Genomic DNA, 15,360 nt, shown 5'->3' on the forward strand with positions numbered 1-15,360 from the left:
TTTATCTCGGTAAAACAGGCCTCCAAATTTCCACGGTTTAGTGTGGCCGATTCCTTTATCAGAAGATATAGGCGAGTGTCATCTGCGAGCATTTTAAGAACTCAATATTGTGTTAAACACAAATGTTCACTCTCCTAATTTTCAACAAACAAAGGTATGTCTTGTTTCAAAGTTCAAGTTTTACTTGTTTGAATTAGGGATGCAAAACCTTGACAATATTCAGATTAACTATTCTGTCCTTTCATCCTAAACTGACTGGTGGTGGATACTCTGATGCAAGTGTCTTTGATGCCTCCTCTGCAACAGGCGATAAAGTCACACACAAAAGCTCCTTTAAGTGGGTTGCTGATCAAAAGAACAGGCAATTTTGTTGACTTTAATCACTAATTTAAAGTTGCTGTCTTGCTGTTTGCACATACTTTGCTTATTTGAGATGTTCTTATCTAAAATATTTTTCTGCCAATTGGCTTTTATAAACTGACATGAAATCACCCATTCTGTCTATCAATGTGAGCACAGCTTGCCTTCGTCACACTTGCTTAAAAACACAGAAAGGGGTCTATCAGTAAATATTGTTATAAATAAAACTGTAATCCTGCAAAGTATTATCTTTTACGAAAGATACCTGTAGTTTGATTTACATCTGTTTTTCTGTAACAAACACATTTACTTTTCTTTGGTATTCTAATTACATAACGCCGTAACATGGATTCAGTTATCCCCCCAAGCCTGTCAATAACATAATAATAAAATAAGTTGCCATCTTACAAATGCATATCAAACTTGTACCCGGTGACAAAAAGTAACTCTCAGCTTCAAAAAGGTTAGTGACCCCTGTTCTTAACATAGATGCAATATTTCATGTTGGGCGTAATTACCAGTCATCATAGAAATATACGGTTTTATATATATTAAATGGTAATATTCATTCAGCGTTAAAGTTCTTTCATTTTAACTTTCCGATTTTTTTAATTTTCTTTTTCTGCAAACTGCAAAAAACACAACATAGCACAGATTTAGAATAGAACAAAGCTGTGCTTGTCTCCCCGCAAATGTTCATTTTGTTTTACCTGTACTTTCGAATTTAATTTGTTCTGGGAGTAGCTTCATAGATAGGGACGCATTTTGAATGTAAATGCGCTGATCTGTTCCAAGCCCTGCAAAAGTACAGCATGACATTCTCTTGATAAATCATGAAAGGGCATCATAATATGTTACATGGAGATTACTGCACAATGAACATAAAACCAGATGCACATAATGTAAAAAAAAAGAATAAAGGAAATAATAAAAATATTAATTTATCTTATAGCCTCACATTCCTTGAGAAACTAATACAATGACATCTGCTTTTGTCTGCTTTGAAAATCCGTTGGAAATGTGCGAGGCAGACGTCAATATAGATAGATAGATAGATAGATACTTTATTCATCCCCGTAGGGAAACTCACACTTCCAGCAGTCTACCCTGTTGTTTATTAACAGATGAACATGATGCCCTAGGGGTGCTTGTAGCGAAGTGGATGACGTCACGCCAGTCCAAAAATTCGACATCCCTGCGGCAGATGGAAAGCTTTTCTTTGTGAAAATCCAGGGATACACCACCTCGTGTTAGCAAGTCCGCCTCCTCTCCGATTCCCCCCGGCTTTCGTGTCTCTGTTTAGCGGCGTTGAAGCCAGATAGCTCCGGGTGGCTACACGTTAGCGTCCGGAATGCTAAATGTGAGCCACGTTTCCGCAAAACACAGAAACTGCGCTCCCTGTGCGCTTCGATGTTTTCCACCAGCACTCGATGATCTTATTTGGTCGTGAGTTCGCATTTACCATACTATAATAAGCGATAGCCCTAAAAAGTGTGCAAAGACTTTTTCCGGGGGATTGATTTCCACAAATTCTGAGAATTCATGGAATTTTGATATGTCTAATTGTAATTTGGGCTGCGTCCTCCTCTCCGCTGTCTTGTCAGAACATCTCGTCTTTGAACTCTGAACTGTGGCGGTGACATGCTGGGATAATATATGCGCAATGGGTTCCCAGACAGATTTAAAGCGATAGCCAGTTTGCTTATGTTTGTGAAAGTCTGGTAGTGGCTAATAGCAGGGTGTACCACACCATACTGTATTTTTGACCTTGTATCCTGAAACGACTTTGTAACTAGAGGCAATATTTTCCAGTTCAGATACTTCGTAACCTGAAACTTTTGTATGTATTGAAGAATACAGTTCCTAACGCTGTGAGGATGTTGTTATTACAGTTGTACTTGCATGTTGTGAGAAAATTAAACTTAAGAATTAACAACTGTACTTGAATGATATGATTTATAGTTTAGCAGAAATATTTGACTCATTTTGATATGCAAAATAAACCAAATTCTACTAATTCTCAGGAATGAAACATTCATCTGTCTTGGTAAAGAAACAGCATATACTGGTACAGTACGATAGAAAAAGCCGATTTATGTTTGATATATTGTCTTTTATATTTTTTAAGCTGTAATCCTTATATTCGATAGTATCTGTTTACAATTGCTATAAAAATAGCCCAAGAATCCCAAATGTACATATAGCCAACAATTCGTGCATATTTTTGCACTAATTCAGGGAAATTATTCTATTGCTGTTTTTCATGGTTGGATAGGCCCTATAACATTTGCCTTCATTGTTAATCATCAAAATCATACATCAGTTTAGCAATGGCAAACTCCGCAGTCACAGGTATAATGGAATTTTTCCCGAGTTCCACTCATAACATTGATTGCATGGTATAATTTGTTGTACTGCATGCATTATGAATGGAAAAGTATTCATATGGACTGCTTCAAACCCCCAGAAGATCAGACCACAATACTAAACTCCCAATACGCACGGGTACAAAATGAATGAAGGGAAATTTTTAGCACCTTGCAAACTTCCACCTCAAATGTAAATAAGACACTTGTTTACGCTCCATAAATTCAATATGCAGTAAAGCATAATTAAGTTTCAATTTTGAATCATACCACAAACTTGTTAAGCATTGTGGTTCTAGTTTTTCCGAAATTATGAACTTTAACCAGCAGCTTGAGCGAGTACGAGCACTAGAGCATGTTATCTACAAAACATGTCTTGCTTACACAATTCCAGGGTCCGGATCTCCCGGCAGTAGCTATTCTGTTTGCCCTCAAGCTCTCCCTCTCGCTCTCTTCCTAGCCACGCCCAGAAGGTCAAAGTCACTTCCCAGTCATTCAATGCTTATGTTTCAGTCTTACTGTAAAGTACTTCTCTCATCCTAGTTTGTCTCTTGAGTCAATTTTCACTAAATCAATTATTTCCTAATTTCTGACAGAAGACAAAACTGCGTCGCATACTGAAAAGCCACGGGGCCTCACTTGACTAGATCCTAATTTTTAGAGTCAAAACACGGAGACATCCTAAAACAGGGCTGTACCATTGCCCGCAAATCCTTGTTGTTGGGGCATGTTTCAGAGTGGGTGTTCTTTACCAGACTCTTTGATCCACCTACCTGCATTACTCATCAACCTCCATAATGAACTAGCAATTGTTATTCATCTCCAATGACAACAGGTCTTATTCAAACTGCATCTCAAAATAGTGTGTTATTTGATTTAAATTTGATGACATTGCGACTTTTAAGGTCATGGTTGGGTAACTTCAAAGTTGAGAATCATTTTAAAACGAAGAGGAAAACTGTTAAATCACAGGCAACACCGACAAGCCCCTGAGATGATCTTGAGTCGTTGTTGTATCAAACACAAGAATTAACTGCTAAAATGTTTTTCTTTTAATTCAAATTTAAGCCACTTTTGGCGACTAGTGCCTGAATAATAATGGCTTCTTTAATTTAACGTTCATGTTATGTTGATTATTTACATCAAATAGATTTGTCTTTTGTGCTTGTTGAAAACTCAAGTTTACTGAGCCATAGGAAAATATTGCTTTATTTATCTGATCTTTTTGGAATATAATTGTTAGTTTTTTGTTAGGTTCAATGAGGTTCTTGAGCCTTTCTGCATTGTTATACATTTTTTAAATACTGAAGTGTTTCAGGGGATTATAATCCCAAATTGAGTAATACCTCTGAGCAGTTTTTATTTTCTCACTGTGCTGTTTATTTTATTTTCATACACACTGAGTTGCCCTAACATTATGCTTTATTCTACCTTAATTAAAGAGTAAATTTTCCATTGGTCCGTATATTTTAGGAATGTTCTGAAATTAGTATTGGGGGCCAAAACTGAAAATGTGAAATGCTTGACTGAAACACAAACACAGCAACACTATACGGAATTCAGTTTTGACTGACTTGCTAAGACACAGAATATGTAATTAATGATAGATAACTGACATGCATCACTACCTTTCATTAAGTTATCTTGAAACAAATTAATTTCAGTGATTGACAAAATGCAACAGAAGAAGAAAAAGTGCTGAGAGATATAAAATGCAAACGACTCAAGCAAGCTTAATTTTCAGTACTCTGAATAAAGTGGTGGACTAGGTTGAAAAGTGAATCATGAGGAGCTGCTACACCGAACATTCTAGCTCTCCCATTTAAAAAAGAAGACTATTTCTTTAGGTAACACATTTTCCCGACCAAAGAGTGCACATAAAATAATTAGATTTTCTTTAAATTGTGTATGTGTGAGTTGTCACTGTTTATAAGGCGGGTGTAGTAGAGGACACCAAAGCTACTTTCACACTGCAGAGCTTAATGCTATTATCCGATGTTTTTGTGAAATTGTTCAAATCACCAACTAAATGCGACTTGCTCTTCCCGTGTGAACGCGCTACATCTGTCACGCATGCGCTCAAGTGGACAAGTGACCTCACACTTAATGCTCTCATGTTTGAGGAAGTACTCATGGATTTAAAAAGCTAAGTGTTGTACCCCCCAAATATTAATTAAATCCGAAACCTCGCTTTTCCCCATTGAATAGTGTAAATATTGTTAACTACCACTTAAGGATACTACCACTTTAAGAATGAACTCAAGTGACACATTGTGAAGCTGTGATGCGATGTTGGCTGTTCTTTGAGTTACTAGATAAACAAGTGTTCATCTTCAATAAATGTGTGGTTTAATGACACTGTTTTCGTTCATCGTTGCTGTTTATTTCTCACCTTTTCCCGCCTGGTTGAAGGCAGAATAGTGACGTTTACCGCGTTTGATGTTGACTTGCAGGTTGTCTGAATGCCCCTTGACCGTTCAGACAGCAGTCGCATTCAGAAAGATTGGATACGTATCGTATTTAGGACCACATATAAAAGTGGCCTGGGTCTGGTGTGGAAAAAGTGCATATGTGCCATTAAGATGGACTTTAACGGCTAGGGCACAGTTGGCATCCATGCAAGAAAATCTGATTTTACTGTAGTGTGATCCTAGACCGTGAGAATGTTAAAGCATAGGCATTATTTGTGAAAAAAACATAGTGTGTTTTTCCAAACGTCATCATATCTGTACTGTGTACCTATCTCAAGCCCTGTGCACAGTTGACTGATGCAACATTTTATAGTACTTCTTCACAGTATCTTTTATATGAGTATGCTGTCTTTTAGCATACATTGCTGCTCAAGTACATTTTGGCAGACAACTTAAAACAACACAAGACATAACATACGCTAACGTAACCGATGTCGACATGTTGAATGGTCACTTGATCCCAAACACGCAAGCAACACATCTGGGAGCATCTCTGAACACTCGCATTTCCGTCAAAGTAAAATAATAATAATAGTAAATTACGCTCTGCCTACACATCTCAGCTTCGCACTAGCCCATTGACTTCGGAAAGGACAATCTCACACACACTGCTCAACTTTAGTTATTTATGTGGCGTTCACTTGCAAACATTAGCCAAAGTCCTGCAAACAGCTACCAAAAAACGTTGAAGCTGAAGGAACCACAAACTTTGGAGAAAATGTCTTATTAGTAAAATCCTTGCAGAGCTCCAGTTTTGACCGCGTCCAACATCTGCTTTATTCTCATGCGAAAAAGGAAAAATAAGCAGCTGAATGTGCACAAATTCCCTCTCCCTTCACACTGGTCTTCTTACTTTTAACATGTCATAATCTCGATGTAGATTTTTTTCAGGAGCGTTTTCTTTCGTTTTAATTTCTTCTTTTGGTCATTTTCGCAGGCATACATTTAGTGCATCCCAAGTGTAAATGGTCTTCACGTTCAATGATTGGATGAAAACCACTTCAAAGTTTGTTTTGCCGCTTCTGCTTCAATATCAGCTGGAATAAGTTCACCCATGACTTTGAATTAGAGGTCGGTCGATTATCAGGCAGTCCGGGTATTGACACCGATATTAGGGACTTTGACCGGTATCGGTTTTGGCAATATTATTTATTTGACCAGCCAATTTCTCATCTCATCTCATCTCATTAGCTGCACCGCTTATCCTCAGTAGGGTTGCGGGGGTGCTGGAGCCCATCCCAGCAATCAGTGGGCAGGGGACACCCTGAACTGGTTGCCAGCCAATCGCAGGGCAAACGGGGACAGACAACTCGCTCGCTCAATTTTTTAGGCTCAAATTCAGCCGAGCCTCTCTTTCGCTGGCCTCCTAGTCCTTCTTTCCTCTCCTCTCCCCGTATATTTCAGAAGTGACCGAGGGCGCAGCCACTGGAGCACTTTTCTCCAGTTCTTCTAACTCCCATAAGCATGAGTGTGAATCAAGCTGATGAAAATATTTAGATTTTAAAAAGTCCATGCTGTTGTAGAAAATCCTGTGTGGGTTACAGAGATAGCATAAAAAGTGTAGTTAACTTGTTTGAGGGAAGCACATTCAGCGAGATATTTATATATATGCTCTTCTCAGAACATTAGTCCGTCAATCAAGCGTGAGTGTTTGTGATTGAGAAAACAAGCACGCTAAAGTGGAAGACTGAGTGATTCGCTGTTACCATAACATTAGCTTGTTAATCTTGCTCTAAAACAGGAATGCCCATACATTTCTAAGTAGTGCAAGTCTGTACGGTTCTGCAGATGTATGACCATTTTTTTCTTGAGTGATGTTTAAATGCATTCTGATTAGATAAAGGAACTGGACCGCAGTGCCTCGGACAAATACCTTACAAACATAGATGCCATATATTTTGGTTCCCTAAACAGAAAGTAGATGCCGCCCAGTTTGACAACCACCTTTGTGTGCATCAAATGTTTTTGTGGCCCATGTATTTGCAGTGAATGCAAACACCTTAACACCGTTTAAGATTTCTAAATTTTGCAACACACCCGTGTAGAAACTGGTGCAGTACTTGGCTTAACACTAATGACATTGTTGTTCTGACAAAAAGTACATCCTGTTTAGTTTGATGTTTACCATACATTCTTCAGTCGGGTAAATGGGAATAAGTTGACAATGCCTTGTCAGAGTAGTACAGTTAATGAAAATAATATGCAAGCCTCTTTACATCTAACATGGCAAATTTGTTGTTGATAATGTCACTCTTGACACACCCGCCTTGCACGACCCTGAAAATGGACTGATGACTTGGAACCTTTCTAGGTCTGTACAAAAGAGCATACGATTTAACTTGTACCTAATTGTAAATGAATTTTGAACAACTCTTTGGCCTGCGTTACTGTGTAAATGGTCCACTGCTCAGCACCCAGGCAATGTCTTATTATCCTGACAGAGCTGTATTTTGCATCAAGGTGAAGGCTGTGCGATAGTGGGTTGGGAGAGAATTTCAGATCTATCCTTGACAGCGGGTGACAAGTGACGTGACAGATAAATTACTCAGGACAGTTTAAGACTGGAGCGAGACTAGAAACTCTTGATTCACTTGTTTTAGCTAACCTGTGCGTAGCCCTTGCACTGACATGTTTACCAAGAAGTCTTTTGTGACACATTATAATTATTCATTCATGATTTCATAAGAAATCATTTAGTTAAGGATGTTTTATTCTGACTTAAAAGTACATTTCGATGGAAATACAAAAAAGGCCCTCATTAACTATATAAACACTATATAGAAACAGAAATGAAAAGAATGTTCATAATAATTATGCAGTATGCTAAATCTTTGAAAAAACACATGACAACTTTGTAGAAGCTGAATTAAGTGCTGTAGTCTATCATGTAGAATGTAGAATAATGTTATCACTAGGGATGCACTGAAATGAAAATATTTAGCCAAAACAGAAAAAGGGGAACTTTTTGCTGTAAGCGCGAAATGGCAACATCAAAATAAATTACACACACACAAAAAATATATTGCCCTGACTTGCTAAAAAAGGCCTAATGTAACGTAATAGTTATATGCCTGTCAGTTATTTATCCGCCGATTTGAATTTCTTTTAATTAAATGCCATTTTTGTTTTATGAGCTTTAAAGTGTTTAAAGTTCCTCCCCAACAAAAAAGTGCTACGGATTAAGTGAAACTAATTGGAGATCTGAAATGTACAAGCAAGTTCATTCTACTTTGAGTTAAGTGATTGGTATATACTGCATTTTTAGCTTTTAATGGAGAGAACAGAGAATAGTGACAAGAAAGCAGAACGAGGGAACTGATGATGACTGTTGTACGCTAGTCTGCACAGCCAGATTCAACAAACGAGTGGAAGTCGAATATTCACCATAGTCGGATAAGAGCAGGGTTGGGTAGGGTTACTTTAACTGGATTACTTTCAATTACTTTTGGATTACTCCAATACCAAATATGCTAATAAAAGACAAAAGAAACTAATTATGAATAAAATTACTAAATTTTGTGCAGGCTTGGGGAGTAACAGAATACATGGAACGGCAAAAATGATGTTGGCAAGCTGTTTGAATTTATTTTCATTTTGTTTGTCATTTTTGTTGTTAGTTTTGCCAGAGATCAAAGCCAGGAGAGAAAGCTTATCACGTGTTGTGAGTCATAATTTTATTCATATTTAGTGAATGTGAATTTCCCTGCAGGGATGAATAAAGTATCTCTCTATCTATATCTATCTAGCTAGAAATAATGTAAAAATTTCAGTAGGAAGTAATTATGTGCTCCGTACTCACGAGATATTTACATCCCGGTCTTTTTCATTTGCTGTGTTAGGCGTTGTGTTGCTGGTGTAAAGAGGGTTGTATATTACTTCATGAGCAAATGATGTTGTGATTCGCGGACTTCTTTTGAAAAAGTAGCGCACTAACGCACCATGTTGAGTTGATATGTTGATTGTTGAGTTGCAAAATGTTATCAATAATGAGTACTTGTTACTGAGAAAAGTAATTGACTTACAGGAACGCGTTCCTTTTTAATGCGTTACTCCCATAACTGTACAGTATGTTATCAAAAGGTTTTAAATCCTTTCAAATGATTTATACCCCTACCCGCGGTCAGTATGGTGAGTCAGCAGGTCACACGGATACGTGTAGGATGCTACCTTGTGACTCTTGTGTACTCGCTAATACTTCTGTCTTCTTTTCGCGGCTCAATCTGTGTGGTGTGTTCACGCCAATGTACGCCATCATTGATCTGTTTAAAGACGCTAAAGACAAAGTGAAGCCTTGATGTATAGTAACCTGATTCCACCTATGTAGGTGAAGGTAATGGATAGAAACGCAAATACATTAATTTGCTCTGTCGTGAATATCTCTGAGCACTTGTGTATTGCGAATGTAATTCAATTGCACATTGTTTTCTTGAAACGCTTAAAATCAGCTTTGTGGGTCACAGTGCCGCAATCGAATATGGAGAACAATTAAACCGGGTGTATTTGAAGCAAAATAAATCAGTGAAATAAAACTGACATTGCAAAATGAGATGGAGTCGCTCTCAAAGAGGAAAGTGTGTCCTGATGATTGATACATTTAAAATATATGGGCTTTTCCTCCAAATTATAAGCATTCTGCTTCTTTACATACTGTATTTTTTGGACTATACAATGCACTTAAATATTCTTAATTGGCCAGACATTTGAACATGCACCATATAATTCGTTGTGCGTTATATGCGGACAAAACTGGAAATGCGTTACCTTATTTGAGCAACTATTGATCAACCATCCATCCATTTTCTGCACCGTTTGTCCCCACCTTAGGGTCCTGGGTTTGCTGGAGCTCATCTCAGCCATCTTCGGGCAGTGGGCAGGGGGCAGGGGGCACCCTGAACCGGTAGCCATCCAGTCGCAAAGCACACAAACAGACTACTCACTAGCTCATTCACACTTATGGACAATTTGGAGTTACCAAATTAACCTGCCACGCGTGTTTGGAATCTGGGAGGAAACAGAAGTGCCCGGAGGAAACACACGCAGGCACGTAAAGAGCATGCAAACTCAGCACGGAGAGACGGGTAGCAGGAATGTAACCCTGAACCTCCACACCACTGGGCTGTGCGCTAACCACCTAGCCGCCCAAATATTGATAAGATTATCCCTGACTGTCAATTGCATAACAATGCCGGCAATGGGCATCAAACCAGATGGTAATTGTCAGAACCCCGGATCCCCACTAGGAGTAGGGATAAATTATTACAGTTACACAACATTGAATACATACCTGATCATATCCAATCAATCACCGGGGATACAGACAACGCATGAAAAAGCATGAGTCGGCTGTAGCAAGGACCAATTTGACGTCTGACTATCTTTTCGTTGTCCAGCCTAATAATGGCATCAACAATTTGGTATTGTGGCTGAAAGTAGTGTGATAATGCCATTCCATTTTTATCCCTATGGTCTAGTGGATAGGGTCCGGCGCACTCTAATTCGCGACCTGGGTTAGATTCCTGTTGAATACAGTATAAATAAATTGAATGCAAATGTTATGAAATTGTAAGAACTTGTGTTCAGTGATGTATTGCAACTAATCAACTATTGCACAGATACGGCACTTTTTTTAATTTTGTACAACCCTAGCCCTTATAGTAGTTTAGAATTCCATGCGCCTTTTTTATGAACAAATATCACAAAAGACTATTGTGGTCTGCCTTATGATCTGGTACACTTTTATAATGCGAAAAATACAGTAATTGTTCACAATGCACTTTATTTTTTTTTCCATTTTTATGGTCAATACAGCATATAGCCCAAGATGACCTTTTTGTAGAAAAGTAGTGAGTTTCAGATCACTCCATATCCACAAGCCTTTTTTGACAAGTGTATGCTTACAATTTTGTAGAAATCCTAAACTTGGTATAATTAATTTATTAATTCTATCCCTTCTAATAGAAAGTTCTGTATCATGGCTGTTTTTCCTAATACTTTGTGTACTCCGCACGATAGCAGTCCCAAGTGCGATTGCTGATTGTTTGGAGCCGCAGTGGTGAGAGTTGCGTCTGCTGGCGCCTGATTGCCGCATTTGCGTGCATCCACTGCACCGAAACAAGCGTGCTGATATCTGTGACAAAGGCAGCCGGCAGGCAAGCTCAATAATGAGCATGCAGGAAAACATTGCCGCTATCAGCACACAATCAAACACAGCGCACTGTTGGCCAGATCTGGTACGGACATTGGATTTCTATAAAGCCAAGTCAATTATTTTCTGTAACCCTCAATCGGATGGCCAGGGTAGAGAGAGCAACAGTAGTTGTGTCATGACATGGTGTCATATGACATCTACCTAGCTCTTCTTTCCACAGCCTATTAACTTTTGGTATTTGCATCCTACTTTGCCTTCCGGGCTAGTTTCTTTTTTTTCTTCTCTTTTTTACTTTGGTGTAGCTCAGTCGCACCATAGGTAATGTGGGTATTAGAGTGCCTTTTGAAAGCGCTCAGTCATGTGACACCTTGATTGTTAACAATGCAAGTTGACATGCAGATAGGCTCTGCATGGTCGTTGTTGAAATGGGAAAGCTGGGTGTTTTGTTGTTGTCGAGCTACTATGCGGATCAGTTACTTGATTTACGATTACATGACAATATACAGCTATGACTCCTATTGTTTACACACAGAGGTGTAATCTAGAGGACCCAGACACACTTTCAGTTTACGGTCTTCCCTTAAATAGCACGCTGCCTAGACACTATAGGGACAAAAGTCTTGAGACCAGTGTTCCCTCTAAGCTGCGCGCGTGCGCAGTAGCGCACTGCCCGCACATTCTCAGCGCACAAGAAAATCTTGCCAGCGCACAAAAATGGGTGCTCAAAATTACTAATCAAGAAGCGACTTAAATCAAAGTTACAGTGCATGAAGGTAAAAATACTCGGGTTCCCCTGACGTTGTGTCCTAAATGCGGTATTTTGAAGTCAATGTCAAACGAAGTTGAAAAATACAGTGGGCATTTGCACGTCACACTGGGTATTTGTATATTCTTTTGGCTTTATTATTGTACTGTTCTCAGCTCAGGGATGCTGCTGGAAATGTGAATTTCCCTTAGGGGATGAATAATGTATCTATCTATCTATCTAAAGTCAGTAGAGTTTGTCGAGAACCGGCTTCTTCGGCTCTGCTCACTAAGAGGAACCGGCTCTTTCGGGTCCTAAATGGCTCTTCAGGTTGTTTTTTCTTCTTTAATCCCAACGTGACCAAATATTATGTACGAAATGACTTAAAGGAGGGGGGGAATAGAACAAAAAAGAAAAAAATACCAAAATGAAAAAGTAGTGAAAAGCTGAGAAAAAAAGAAGGAAAAATTTAGAAAAAAAGCCAGAAAAAAAGAAAAGAAACAAAGGAACAAAAAGTAAATGGAGAACAAAAAGAAAAAAGGAACAGCGCGGAAAAAATAAACACAATGAGATTTTTTTTAAAGTAATTAAAAAAAAAAGTAGAAAAAAACACGGGAAAAATAAAAAGTTTGTGTTGCATTCAAATACTGTAATTTCCAATTATATCAAGTGAATCTTGTTGCCAACATTGTACTTCCACTAAAAAATGTGATTAAGTACAGTTCTGTATCTTACAACCGACTAAATAAGCCCCCCAAAATGTTAATATTATGCGACAAAATATATCGGGAAATAAAAAGAAATGGATATCTTGTGAAAGAATTGTAAGAACAAACGACGTTTGTAGGCCGTACAATCTTTGCAATAGTACATGAGTCAATTCATTCAAAAGAGAAAAATAATTTTGCATTGCCGGAAACTCGGCAAAATGTAACTTGATGTCAAGTTTTGGACATGTTTGATAATGACTTAGTTGCCACACTTGGGATTGCTGTTGCTCACTGTTGTTTCAAGCATTGCTCACCGACTTTGTGTGAACGCTCAGACCCGTGGAAAATTACAGGGAACATTGCTTGAGCCCCCTTCATTAGGTGTAAAACATTGGAAGTTATTGGATCATTGAACACATCTTTCAGATTCTATAACATCCTTTATCTGTTCTTCCAAACTGTAAAGTGTAATTTTCCTAATGTGTCCTGAATTATGACTTGAGGGATCTAAACAAACCTGTGATTGTTTCCTGTTTTACATTAAGTGCTGTAGTCTATCATTTTATCACAGTAATCCCTTGCTATAATGCAGTTTACATTATGTTCTGCATTGGCTAAACAATCCCGAAGAGCACAGGTATTGGTAAAAATAACCCCCCAAAAAGTTACGCGTACATTGTAAAGTACTTTTAGTTGTTAAACAAATTAGTGGACCTGTAAATGGGTTTATTTGGTTTTAATGTGTTCGATTGTAAAATCTCGAACAAAGTATATCAATGTTTCAAATTCAGATTTTGCCTATCAAGGGTTCTTTTTGTAACTTCTGCAATAAACAAGGGTTCACAGTACAACTTTTACGCCCAGAACAGGTTGGGACTTTAATTTGCACGTGTGTGTGTTCTTTGTGTTTAAGCATCTTTGTCAAGTTTGCTTCTCTTTTGCCCTTACTTGTTGGAGAACAGGTTTAAAGGAGGGCGTGTCAGATTTGCTTGTGTTTTCAGTAATCTGTTTGCCTGAAAACCAGTCGGAACAGATACTGTATGTTATGATTTGGTCCTCAGTGAGCCTATTAATAATGTGCGCACCACGTACGGTGTTTATCTGCTACACATTTTTATTATTTATTTGCCTACGGACTTTTGTTTATTAGTCCGACTTTAAGTATACAAAGGTTTTACCACTGATAGAAGTAATACATACACAGGAGTCAAGAATATGGCCAAATTTGAACCTTTACTCTTTTCCATTCTCCTTGACCAAAATATGCTACGGCCCGATTTTAACATTTTTATGAAGGATTGTCCTGAATTGTAATGCGCTGATATCCATGACTAAACATATTTTTACACCCCAGTAGTAAAATTACATCTTACTGTAGAAGAAACTTTCGGAACAAGAATTTGGTTTGAAAAAAAAAAAAACACTTTCTTGAAGTCTGTTTTAATTTGTAAATGAAAAATATTTTTTTGGGTGCAGGATTATTGACTACTTCTCAAGCTTAAACTAAGTAGACTATGGTTCCAGGCGGCGGTTGACTTAGTTTGAATTAGACTACACGACTAGACTAGACGTGGTGCTGTTGGCTTCCTCAGGCCGTGATCTTCAGCTCTCGCTGGAGCGATTCGCAGCCGAGTGTGAAGCGGCCGGGATGGGGATCAGCACCTCCAAGTCCGAGGCCATGGTTCTCAGTCGGAAAAGGGTGGTATGCTCCCTCCGGGTCGGGGAGGAGGTCTTGCCCCAAGTGGAGGAGTTAAAGTATCTTGGGGTCTTGTTCACGAGTGAGGGTAGGATGGAACGGGAGATCGACAGACGGGTCGGTGCAGCGTCTGCCGTCATTCGGACCCTGTACCGGTCTGTCGTGGTGAAGAGGGAGCTGAGCCGAAAGGCAAAGCTCTCGATCTACCAGTCGATCTACGTTCCTACCCTCACCTATGGTCATGAACTTTGGGTCATGACCGAAAGAACTCGATCCCGGATACAAGTGGCTGAAATGAGTTTCCTCCGCAGGGTGGCTGGGTTCTCCCTTAGAGATAGGGTGAGAAGCTCAGTCATCCGGGAGGAACTCGGTGTAGAGCCACTGCTCCTCCGCGTTGAGAGGAGCCAGTTGAGATGGCTCGGGCATCTAATAAGGATGCCTCCTGGACGCCTCCCTCGGGAGGTGTTCCGGGCATGTCCCACCGGCAGGAGGCCCCGGGGGCGGCCCAGGACACGTTGGAGAGACTATGTCTCTCGGCTGGCTTGGGAACGCCTCGGTGTCCCGTCGGATGAGCTGGAGGAGGTGGCTGGGGATAGGGACGTCTGGGCTTCCCTTTTAACGCTGCTGCCCCCGCGACCCGACCTCGGATAAGCGGAAGACAATGGATGGATGGATGGATAGACTACACTTTTTAGGTATCCCGACAGTATCAAATTGAGTTTGGTGTTAGTCATTGAATAAATACTTTTAAAGCAGAAAACACTCTGTTTTTATTTTAATCTATGTCCTAGTGACCCTGATTCACTACTCAACCAAACTTTTAAGATAGTAGTATAAATCCCCTCAAACAAATGGGGTGCAGGC

General features: G+C 39.2%; 1 protein-coding gene across 3 annotated transcripts in view; it reads left to right on the top strand.

Moving 5' to 3' along the window:
* camsap3 (calmodulin regulated spectrin-associated protein family, member 3) overlaps positions 1-15,360 on the top strand; it is a 38,694-nt gene that overhangs the window by 2,951 nt on the left and 20,383 nt on the right. The gene's annotated exons all lie outside the window — the stretch shown is intronic.

The sequence above is a fragment of the Urocampus carinirostris genome, chromosome 1 (assembly GCF_059441175.1).
Source record: "Urocampus carinirostris isolate Australia breed hairy pipefish chromosome 1, RoL_Ucar_1.0, whole genome shotgun sequence".
Taxonomy (NCBI): Eukaryota; Metazoa; Chordata; class Actinopteri; order Syngnathiformes; family Syngnathidae; genus Urocampus; species Urocampus carinirostris.